We start from the raw sequence: 12,270 nt of genomic DNA, 5'->3' as shown, positions 1-12,270 counted from the left end.
GGCTATAATTCAGAGCAAGTGTAAAATGCAACAGAGCTTCTTTATCCAAGAAGATAATGAGAGCAGCAGAACCATCATCTATATATGCATGGCAAGTCCAAAGAAGCAACTGATGTTGTGGGTCAAAGGAATGCCCCTTAAGATTGCTATCACAAACACAGATACTTGTATGTCAGAGATAAGTCTGTGGGAAAGAAAGAAAGGAAGGAGAAACTCTCTAGGAAAAACAATACAGGAAAGGCAGCAGAAAGTCTGAGAGAGTGAGAATGACAGAGAACCACCTCACCGGTCGTGGAACAAAGCAGGGACCGATGCTCACAGAGGCCTCCCTCCTCTTAGTTGAATGCTACTTCATCCATGGAATCAAGGTTTGGGTTGGTTTTTTTTTTTATTTTCAGGATTGGATCTGGCTTCATCACCAGATTAACTTTAGCTAAAATTTATTAAAAATTGCCTGGTTTCGACAGCCTGAACTCAAGGGAATCCAGGGTCACAACCCCAATTCTGACCTTGCAGCAGCACTTCCTTTTTCTGTCTTGCCCAAGTATGATTTTATTTATACACGCTACTCTATGTTCTCAAGTTCCTGTGCAAAAGTATAAGAAGCAGACCCACTTTTAGGCAAGTTTTGTTGATTTCTTTCACAGCTGTGGCAAGAATTAATAACGGCAAACCTATCAAAAGAAGCTGGTGAGCCTGTTCTACAACGCAGAGGCCACAGACAGGAAGACAGCTGCACACCACACCAACCAGACCCAACGCTCACAGGAGCTGCAAGAAGGCCCCCTTTTCCAGCTCTGAACTCCATCAATCTTTCAGAGGAGCCAGTAAAGCTCCTCACTGTATTCTGCAGCCTGTTTTACCCGACACATTACCTTCACACCATCACGGCACCCACACTCCGTCGGACGTGTGTACAGGGGAAGCAGGTACCTGTGAAATTCTGTCCAGCAGATAGAAGAGCAGATTTCCTGAACTCTCTGAGGCTTCTCAGCTGATTGCAGTATGTGCCACGGTTTCTCAAAACCAATGAGTTGTTTCAGAGAAGCATGAAACTTCTGAGGAGAACGTGTCAATTCATTCACAATATATGCTCCTCTACAAATATCTAACACAGATTGGAACTGACATTTAAGATGACCCACACCCTATATAAGCCTCACAAAAACTGCCTAGTTATTCACTTTTCCAGCTTGGCAAACTAAGCCTCCATACTCAGTGTCAAGCTAAAACATTTGTTAAAATAATTCTTGGCTTCCTTCCACTCCAAACAAATTCATGAGACCGATATTTCAACTAATTTTTGACTCAAGCAAGCAGAAGTAGGGAGGTAAAAAAGCAGAGGTATAAAAGCCTTCATTAGTTAGAATATGAACTTTTTTGTACACCTTTTTCTTCCACATAAGGATAATGGAAGGTTTCGGCTATTTTTTGAGGTCACTGTCTCCAATTAAGAGTAACACATGAGCTTTAAATAAATCAGACAACCGTGGAACAATTTTAATCCCTGAATGAATAAATCCCTTGGGGGACCTGGCTGCAGAGAAATCAATGGGCAATTCTATTAAGCCTTAACAGCAAATAAGGCACAATCTGGCTCCTACAGTGAACCTCAAAGCCACAAATCCTGTCATAAGAATTTATCAGATTCGTGTGATCAGTCATCAGTGTACAGAGCCCGATTATACCCAGAATGTCTTCTGCTTACAGCAGCTGTTGGAACAGCATTGTGCAAGATCATCTTTGGGTTAGGGGCTATAATCCTACAGGGAAAAATAAGACAGTAATAAGCGTTAACCGGGTGAATACTCATTTATTCCAGGGAACTCCTACCCTTATCAGCACCCTGCTGCCTACTGACCTTACCTCTAACTCAGAAGTGGTAAGTGTCAGCTGTAACTGTGAGAAGCTCGGCATTCGCTCCCACAGTCTTTCACAGCAACACATAAATGACCTCTCCTGCCCTACGGACTGGAAGTGCTCTCTCTAACTGTGGGATCAAACACAAATCACTCACACTGTGCTACAAAAATGCACCACAGGCTGGCACAGAAAATAGAACCGTGCCTTTAAAAAAAAAAAAAAATCATCAAAACGCAAAAGGCGATTTTCTCTCCCCGCCAATATAACTAAACCCTCACCTACTGACATCTCTCTGGGTAAGGATAAAGTCAATTTGCCTGTAATGGTTGATATAGCCTAGCCCATGTTTAGGAGCCTCTACAGTATGCCTCAGGATGCATCCGTTCTTGTAAATGAAATGCTCTTAGGACCATTCCGTGGCACTGGAGCCAATGGCTTGAAATCAGACTGCTAAACTCTCATGGTCCTTGAAAGAGGGTGACTACATCCACACTGCTTGTTGAAAACCATCACCAGCCTACCTAACAAGGACCGCATCCTGGGCTGTTCTAAAACCCAAGAGGATAGGTTCTCAGTGCCTGACTAGGGAACGTTCCCTGCTCTGTTCAGTAGAACAGATGCATCTTCCCTCTCCAGTTACCCAAACTATTTGTCAGAGTTAGGTTGATGGTTGGACTAGATGATCTGAAAGGTCCCTTCCAACCCAGGCGATTCTATGATTCTATTCAGACCTGGGGCATGTCCAAGGTGCATGACAGCTGCCTCTTGGCTCACAGAACCAAATTTTCTTTCCTTGAAACTAAGGCATGTGAACAAGGAAAGAAGGTGAAAATAACACACATACAGCTACTACCCAGACAGAGCTCTGATACAGACATGGCACACCTGGTGCTCAGAAGTTCAGAAGTACTCACTACAAGCATCCACTGTTTAGATATATAGTTCTAGGGAGTCAAGTTTTCAGAGCCGTTATATGCTTAAAGATAGAGATGGGAGCCATCACCTCTTGCAATGAAAACGAATCATTAACCGATAAAATGTACAGTGGGATTTTCAGGTTAGGTGCCTCAATCCTATTGAGGTTGACTAGAATTATATCCCTGAAGATGTTAAGAGCCTCTGTGTAAGAGAGATGCCTCTGTTATCCCTCTTCACACAAGTACGATGTCTCTAATCCAGTTTGCTGGCTTACGAAAGAAATAAATATGGAAGTAATACTACAAGCGTTTTCCTCCTCTCCTGGGTAAATAAAAAATATCACCTGCATATTTCAGCTTTGAGATCTTGCTTCAAGTCTATCTCTGAGCAAATAAATGGAAGTCCCAGTGGAAGCTGCTGAGGTAAATTTCAACATTGCCTGGTAGCGTGAAGCACAAGACAGGCAGAAAAATTTAAGTAGTTTAATTCACACCAGTTTGGCATTTTGACAAAGGGGTTTTGTGGAAGTAATTAAAAAAGGGAACCTGAAGTCATTAGAAAGAACAAATAATTTTCACAATGCCACTTTACTTTTTTACCCAGCATCCTTTCACTGATGCATGTTATCCAGAACTCTGTAATCTGCACAATCAATTTAAAACCCCAATATAGAATCATGGAATCATAGGGTTGGAAGGGACCTCTGGAGAACATCTAGTCCAACCCCCCTGCCAAGAGCAGGGTCACCTGCTCTGTTATCACAGATAACAGAGGACACACAGAGACAGAGTTATCACTTCACTTAAAAAAACTAAACTGGTAAAGAATCACAGCACTCTTCAGCAGTTGGTTCAGCAGCAATTGGAAAAGCTCGCTTTACAATCTGCAGCATACTTTCTTCCTACTTTCATCTCACAGAAAGATGTGAAAAAGAGCTAGGCTATAAGATAAAAAAATCATACATGTTGTCTACTGTAGCTTCCATTATTTTCAATCAAATAACCTTTGAGATAAGTACATATTTGAAGTGAATATTTGAGAGCAGTAAACTGGACAGTAGACAGTATCTTCTTATAAAGCAGGCTGGTGAGGAACAAGAAACAGATACAGTCTATGACTTCACTTTGATAATTTGGGGCTAAGTGGTTTTGGGGGGATACATCTCGGCAAGAAAGAAAGTGAATGTGTGCCCTGCCAAATGGGTCTGACAGTTCTCCCTGGGCTGTGAAATTATTTTTTTCCTCATTTCTGCTATAAAGCAATTAGCACACTAGGAGAAAATGATAGCACTGACACAAGATAATATGCCACGTTAACTGTTCCCATAAACCTTAATGGTAAGTAGGAGGGACAGAAGTAAAAAAATGTTATGCTCCTTATTGTAGCAAGGGCTGCGTATTTTTCAAAATTAACTTGGGTGTATTCATGTTTGGAAGCCAAATCTAAGACACCTGAAATAGGCTCCATTTTCATAAACCATTGAGCGCTCCTCTCTGAAAAACGATTAGAGTCCACCTACCTTCAGTGTCTCAAAGCCACCTAGGAAAATTCAGAACACTTCACTGAAATACACTAACTTGCCTTTCTTCAAAAGCTCCTTTTCAAAACCCTGGGAGAATATTGCTGATGGGGATAGCACTTTCTTTTTCATGCTTGGATTATGTGCCAGTATAGCAAAAGCCAGCTACCACTGCTGGCCTGAATGGATCAAGCAAGATACCAAGAAGGAGGATCTCTGTGTGTCTGCGTGTTCATTCATGCTCACAAAACTGAGGACACACAGATTTAAGAGACTGATTGACGTATTTCAGCTGTTTTCTCAAACAGTGATCAACAAGTTTCTCATCTGCCCTTTTTGATTTACGCTCTTTTGTGTATTTGTTCATGACACGCTGTTGAAGTAACTAAGAACCGATCTCTTAGGCTAAAGGCATCAAGTAAACTCTATTTTATTATGATGCTGCCACCTATAGTCTTTCTGAACACCACACTACCCCTGCAAAGTTTTGATTTTGATTTAAATTTATGAAAATTACATTGTTTATCATTTGACCCTCAACACTCCCACTCCCACCCCCAAGAGAAACGTTAATAAAAGGTTTGGGGTTGACAATCTTTTGTCATCTTTTCTCTGTGACTTCCAGCCCCAAAGATCTTCCCGGTTTTGCCTGCTCTGATGTTCTCTGACAAAGACTTTGCTATCAGCAGGTCTGGGAAGAACAGACAACTCTGTGGTGAATGCTGACCAAACTAGCATGAGTGCTTACTTCCAAATAACAGAGAGCACGCCCAAACACACTACATGACCAGCCTACAGCGCAGAAGACAGGGATGGAAACCAAATCTAAAGTTTCTGTGAGGCCAAATGGAGAATTCTCACCAGCTACTCCTATACATACTTCATTCGTGTTCTACTTCTGTACACTAAGTACCACTAAGCAGTGACATTAATTTTTTTCCACTCTCAATGTTTTTCTGTACAATAATTTTTTTAAGCTAACATATCATTAAATAAAAAACTGATTTCTGATGAGATCAGATTTGTATGCCTTTTTGCTGCAGAGCAGCACACAAAGTGATGCAAATCCGCAATCTCTGCTGGAGTCTTACAAGCAGAGACCTAAGCCATATAGATGTTTGGCAAAACATTCCCAGCTATGAAACTGTCAACTCAGTGGTGATGCATTAAACACTATACCAACCCAGAAGGTCTGCAACTACAGAAGTTAGCAGTTCCTTCTTCTTCTAGGAGTGGAAGTGGTTAGAAGGACGGACAGCGTGTCTGTATCTCCTTAACCTCCAATTTGTCTAAGTACCTATGTCTCTCCTCCGTCTTTCCATGGTCAGCTGATGGACTGAAGCCCCTTCTTCTGTCCAAACCCCTGTCCAGCTTCTGCAAAAAGCTTAGTGATACTGATTCTAGTATTAAGGAAAGATTGTCATGACTGTTAAAATTTCAGGAGTTACTAATTTTGATGGCATGCAGTGCCCTTTTATCTCCATATCTGAGTCCTACTTTAAGCTCCATGTTATATATATTGTATTTATAGCTTCTTTCTTCAGCTCTAGAATATTTTCCATTAAGAAGAAATCTAATCAAGTGTAGAATCAAATAAAACCCACAATTCTAAAATACAGACAGCCGATAGCATTGTATTAGACAATGAGTTAGAAGATGATGCTGTTCCTTTGTTATTCTATTTTTCTTTAAATAGCAGAGTTGCCGAAGCTGATGTGATAAAAGAAGAATGACACGGAAAAAGAGAAACTGGGTAATCTTCACATCTCAATTATCACTTTGCAATAAAAGGGGTAAAACTGCAACTTGCCTCTGCTGCCCAGTACATTCATGTGCTACAGATAAAAAAAAAAAAAAAAGCACACTGAGTTTTTAGCTTTTCAGGAGCCAATATTAAACAACAACATTCAAAATAAATTGACTTTTTTAAAAAATCAAACTCTCTTGCTGCTTAAAAAAGCAGACCTATTGTGTATTTTTATCCATAGAATATAATAAACTGTTTATGGGGACTTTAGTGTGCTGAAACACTTTTTATAACTTTGTGTGCTCTCAAGAGTTTATCTCCCTTGTAAATTCAGACTTGCACATCATACCTAAAACCGTAACTCTATCCATAAAAGAAAAAGCTGTACCTCAGTACAGTCAAAACAATTTCCTTGGAGGATTCTTTTTAAGCTAATTCTGCCTTAGCTTAGCAACAGAAAGTGTTTTTTTCATAAGAAAAGTACTTTGTACACCTTGTAAGCATGTGGGTTTCCCATACTCCTGGAGCTGACCGATGAAGTCTGCTCTGAAGCAGCTGAGAGCACTGAGAACCGCAGGCCTGAGAATTCTGGGAAACAAAATGCACAGGAAGAAATACCACAGAAATGTGTCCTGTTTTATCTCATTCTCTTCGAACATTGACACACAGGCTAAAAAACTGTTTGCCCTAAGTAAATACTCATGTAATTACACTTCACTAGGCTCTTTCAAGGTCATGAAGAGTCAATGGTGACAAATTGCTAAAAAATCCTACTGTCTCTCTTATACCTGTTTTGGCGCATGTTTCTCCAAGTCGTTGATTCAATTTTCCTCTTGAATTACTTCAAAAATTGTCAGAATTTAAGGCATCACCAATGTATACAGTGAAACTTGCGCCCAAGGTATGTTTCAAACATGCTCTACAAAGGGAGATACACCATCTGCTGTTTAAAGGGCTCCAAGACAGTTTTCTGTTAGTTAAATTCCTCCAACTACTGGATAAGTGACTCCTGCCAAGAGATATTTTGTTGGCTCCAGAGGAGGCTACACAGAATATGGGCACCAGGAGCAGAAGGACTTGCAAGAGGTATGAACATAATAGAATGCTACCCTTGAAATCAAGGCAATGATTATTTAAGTCTCAGCTTCATTAAAAACAACGCTGCTGATTGTTTTTGCAGAAACATTTACTAATACATTTATGCTATACTCCCAGACTGCTGTCTGTATTTTCCCAGGTGCCAACAGACCCAATTGCTTGTTTTTGAGCTGCCAAGATATTTAGTTTCGGCCTGTTATAACTCATCAAACAGATGTAGGCATTTTACACTCAGAATTCTACAAAGTACAATGTTCACACTTTATAGACACCAAAATTAAAGTACTCCAGAATTACTGTACTGATTGCATCATTCACTTTTATATTTAATTTTAAAGCCTTCCGTACTCCCTTACGTTGTTTTACACTTTGTTTTATCCACATCTACCTCCAAAACGTTAACCTAATTTGACACTGAATTAGAAATTTTTTTCTATTAATGACTATATGAGATCACACACATTTAATGAGCCATCTTCACATGGGGTGATGGAGCGAAAGAGGCTGCAGTACTACACTGAGAAGGCTCTGGGGAAGGATGTATGCTACTCAAAAACATAACCTGAGAGGACTTGACCTTATCAAACCCAAAGCTGAAAGATGGAGAAACATCATTTTAAGGCAGTTCTGCTGACTTTAGGATGAGTAGCAACCCACAGAAATGCTTCAGTACAGATAAAGCCACGTTCCTTAAGGGGCAGTTTTGCCCACGAACTGACATTTCACTAAAAGAAAATGGGTAACGAAATGGTCTCCTTCCCTGGCCTTTTTGCATAGCCTCTCTTTTCTCTTTAATAATACAGAACCATAAATCTCTCAGTAGGAGAAGACTGTATATTTAATACCTCAGGTACATTACATTTTAGTGGTTTATGATTGAATTTCCATCTCTCCTGTGATTGTTAACTCTCTTTCAAAGTATGCAAAGCTGGGAAATTAAGTAGCTTTTTCTATGAGTGTGTTACAATCCTGGCATGTACAGCCTTTGTTCTGCTGCCTTCCAACAAAGATTTCCATGTTCAAATGGATGTTTTTTACTATTTTGGACTGATACAAACCAGACACATTCAGTTCATCAGCACCTACAGTCTCAGAAAGGCACTTCTAGGCATCTGAAAACATAAATTAAGTGCGTATTGCTGGATATATACTACATTTCATGAGCCAAAGACAGAGCTTGCTGTTAAGAAGCAAGACCTCAGAGGGCGAGAGAACTGATGCGCTCCAGCTGTGAGGGCACAGGACAAGAGATCTTTGACACTAGTGAAAACAGACTTAGGAGACACCTTTTCTTTCTGCACAGCGAGTGCTCTGCAGGGTCCCTATCCACAGCGTGGTTTAGTTATAGTGCCCCAGTCAGAGACTGGTTGTGGTGGCAACGTGCATCTGAAACCAAGAGTGGAATCGCCAGATGATCTACAAGGCAATGGCCATTTATTACGTTTTCACACAAACACAGGGAGAACTTGCCTCTGTGTCATTAGACATCGATGATTTCACTTTAGTCCTGCTGAATCCGAAATGTAGCTTTGCTACTGCAATAAATATTTGCCTAAGACATTTCCATACTGTAATCATATTTTCTGTTCCTTAGTAACAGTTCAGTGCTAGTCCCTGCTATTACAGAGCTCTTTCTTTCCTCCTCTTTGGTACTCTTCCGTCATGGCAATAAATACTGAATGTGCCAGCCAAGTAACTTACAGCTGTAAGTGTCCTGCACCAAGGGATAGCAGAGGATGTGCTATCCCTCTGATGATTAGAGGGCTGGAGCATCTGTGCTATGAGGACAGGCTGAGAGAGTTGGGGTTGTTCAGCCTGGAGAAGAGAAGGCTCCAGGGAGACCTTAGAGCAGCCTGCCAGTACCTAAAGGGGGCCTACAGGAGAGATGGGGAGGGACTCTTTATCAGTGAGTGGAGCAATAGGACGAGGGGTAACATTTTTTAACTGAAAGACTGTAGATTTAGATTAGGTATTAGGAAGAAATTCTTTACTGTGAGGGTGGTGAGACACTGGAACAGGTTGCCCAGGGAAGCTGTGGATGCCCCATCCCTGGAAGCATTCAAGGCCAGGCTGGATGGGGCTTTGAGCAGCCTGGTCTAGTGAGAGGCGTCCCTGCCCATGGCAGGGGGGTTGGAACTAGGTGATCTTTAAGGTCCCTTCGAACCCAAACCATTCCATGATTCTATGATGTCAGTACAGCTACAGGTCACATGTGAGCAGAGCCCTTTTCTCTGGAGAGCTCAGTGGAGGCAGAAGACACTCATATTCCTGCGCACTACCTTAGAAGCAACACTACTGCTGAAAGGTTACCGCCCAGGTTACTTCCCCCCCCCAAGAGAAGAATCAGACTACATATATCCACAAGGATACTTCATGCTAAAGAAAACATTTTTAATTAAAACCACAGTAGAAGTAAAGCTCACGAGGTCATTGTGAAAGCAAAGAAACAAGACCTTCTACTGTCAATAAACTCTGACGTCTGTACATAGACAAATTAATTACCCATCACTACAACTACAGAAAGTTCCTACTTCATCACCAGATCAAGCTAAATGCACCTGCTCCCTTCCCTTTAATGATAAGCCAACTCCTACCATGGAACTGCCTTCTTTCAATGATTAAAGAGCTACAAGGCAAGAGCCAGTAATAATGTTACATTTTTTCCTTCTGTAATCTAATCTTTGCCCTGTAGAAACTGCTGATGAGAGCTGACTTCCACTTAAAATTTACATAAAAACAATCCATATCATGTTGCATGGAAAAGGACCGGTGCCCCAGTGTTTATTGGCACGGCGATATGAGGAATGAGAAATTACTCCGATGCAAAAATGATATCCAGCCTTGCATCAGTATCAAACAGGCTTTGATGCACGGTTACTATTTTTGGAGGCTAATGATATGTGAGTGATAAAGCAAATGAACTTTTTAATGATGACAAATACAGGAGAATATACAGCGCTGAGTAGAGAACATGACACCCAACTGAAGAAAGATTTATGGGAGCTAATTATGGTATGTCAGATTTATAAGGGAAAAACAGCAGAAGAGGAAAAACTTCTAGAAGATCTTGCATGCATCAACCTGGAATAACAATTTCCTTTCAGACAAAGGATGTAACGTATAGCCCACCACACACTTCTAGCTGATATTTATAGTGCTTTGGTATTTGTATGTATATAAAGCCTAAGGCATGCATGATTTTATGCAAATAAATACAATCAAACTATAGAACTGTAGAAAAAAAAATGTAGGTTTTAACTAGCATGAAAATATGGAAATAATTAGCACTTATAATGGTATTAAATATGTGCATTTTTTTCAGTTAATTGTGTGGCAAAACTGGCAGAATGATGTCTTCACAACTAAAATAAATTTAATTGCACTCTTACAGCTTTTTTAAATGAAGGGATTCCTATACAGTGACCTAAGATCAGTGGCAATCAAAATTCAATACACAAAACATACTATTGACAATAAAGTTTGTCAATAGAAGCTAATATGAGAAAAACTGACTCATATCATTTTGAATCTCATGTCCAAAAATATAATTAAGAGGGGAAGAAGTCACAATGTTCGAGGATAATTCCAGGCCATAGGATCAGTTAGCATTTTGCGAGATGCCTGAGGAATAGAGAGGGAAAGCCACAGCCTTTTGGGGCAAGAAAACATGCCTGCAAGCTGAACTCGTCCTTCTCTAGAGACATTCAAAACCCACCTGGGTTTTGACGCGTTCCTGTGCAACCTGCTGTAGGTGACCCTGCTCTGGCAGGGGGTTGGACCATATGATCTCCAGAGGTCCCTTCCAACCCCTGCCATGCTGTGGCTCTGTGATTCCCGAACGGTGTGGAGCCGGTGGGAGCACAAGCCTGTTGACCTCCATCTTATTCACACCTTTGACAAACCCCAAAACGCCCATTGCGAAGGAAGCCTTTTTGTGTACCTGGAAACCACCAGCACCCGCGTCTTCCCACTGTGTGCCCTCACCCCTAAATTAAACGCTTGTGTGGATTCACATTGAGCGTCCCCCTTCACTATACTCTCAGAAAAAAAACAGGCTCCGGAAAACACAGCCGGGAACAGAGCCCCTCGCTGTCCCGGTGGCCGGGCGGGCACCGCCGCGGCGCCCAGCCTCCCCGCCCGCCCCCGACAGCGGCGGCCACGGCTCCACCTCGGCCCGGCGCCAGGCGAGAGGGAGCCCCGACGGGCTGAGGCGGGCGGCGAAACGCCGGCAGGCGGGCTGAGGCGAGGGCGGGCAGCGGGCTGAAGGGAAGCGAGACCCCGGCGGGCGCCCCCCTCTTTGGCCAAGCCCGCAGCCAAAGGGCCTGCAGGGATGGAGGCCGCCCCCCACAGCGTCCATCTTTGGGCACCTGCCGCCGCTTCCCGGAGGGTTTCCTCGCCTCCCAGTAAGGCGGGAGAGCGGCTCCGCGGAGACTTACTTACATGCTGCCTTCACTCACCTGGGGCCCGCCTGAGGAGGGTAGTCAGCAGCCCTCCGCCGCCGGCCGGGACACCGGCAGCCCACAGGCGGCTGGAGAGCGGCGCCCGCGGCTGGCAGCGCCCGGGAGGCGGCGGGGAGTGAGTCAGGCGGCACCGGCCCATCCGAGGGCGCCGCGCCGGAGCCGCTGACCTACAGCCACCTGTACCGTAGCCCTGCCTCACTCCTCCTCCTCCCCCCTTCCCGGCGCTGCCCGGCCCGGCCCGGTCGCCACCTGCGGCGCAGGACCCGCCCGCAGCCGCGGGGCCAAAGGCGAGGCGAAGGCGGCGGCGCTGCCCGGGGAGAGGGCGGGGTGCGCGGGGCAGGCCCCGGCTGGGACCCTGAGGTACAAGGGGGCTGAGGAGAAGAGAAGCGAAGCAGGCTGGCAGCTGTTGAAAGAGCTATTTCACCACCAGAGCTTTCTGCCTGGGGTTTGCCTTCCCCTGCCCTTAGTGGTTTGAGGTAGCAACTGGCCATCTCCAGGTACGGGGGTTTTTGTTTTTTTCTCAAGCGCGTTAAAGACTGTAGGAGCTGGTGGGGTAATTGTGGCATGTCGCTGCAGTCAGGAGGTACATCTGCTAAAAGCAGATCAGACCCAAGTTTAAAAATCAGCCAAGGTTACCTTATGGCGGTATCGGAGTGAAAAGCTCT

General features: G+C 43.4%; 1 protein-coding gene across 2 annotated transcripts in view; it reads right to left on the bottom strand.

The window, feature by feature from the left end:
* The window catches only part of CRACDL (CRACD like), a 66,575-nt gene extending 54,753 nt beyond the window's left edge, over positions 1–11,822 (bottom strand). For both annotated transcript variants that reach the window (XM_063339902.1, XM_063339911.1), the window contains exon 1: positions 11,603–11,822. The gene's annotated coding sequence lies outside the window, so the exon portion shown is untranslated. The remainder of the gene's footprint in view (positions 1–11,602) is intronic.
* Between the last annotated feature and the right edge of the window lie 448 nt (positions 11,823–12,270).

The sequence above is a fragment of the Chroicocephalus ridibundus genome, chromosome 1, assembly GCF_963924245.1.
Source record: "Chroicocephalus ridibundus chromosome 1, bChrRid1.1, whole genome shotgun sequence".
Classification (NCBI taxonomy): domain Eukaryota; kingdom Metazoa; phylum Chordata; class Aves; order Charadriiformes; family Laridae; genus Chroicocephalus; species Chroicocephalus ridibundus.
Note: the sequence above shows the minus strand (reverse complement) of the source record. Positions and strands in the feature narration are given on the sequence as shown.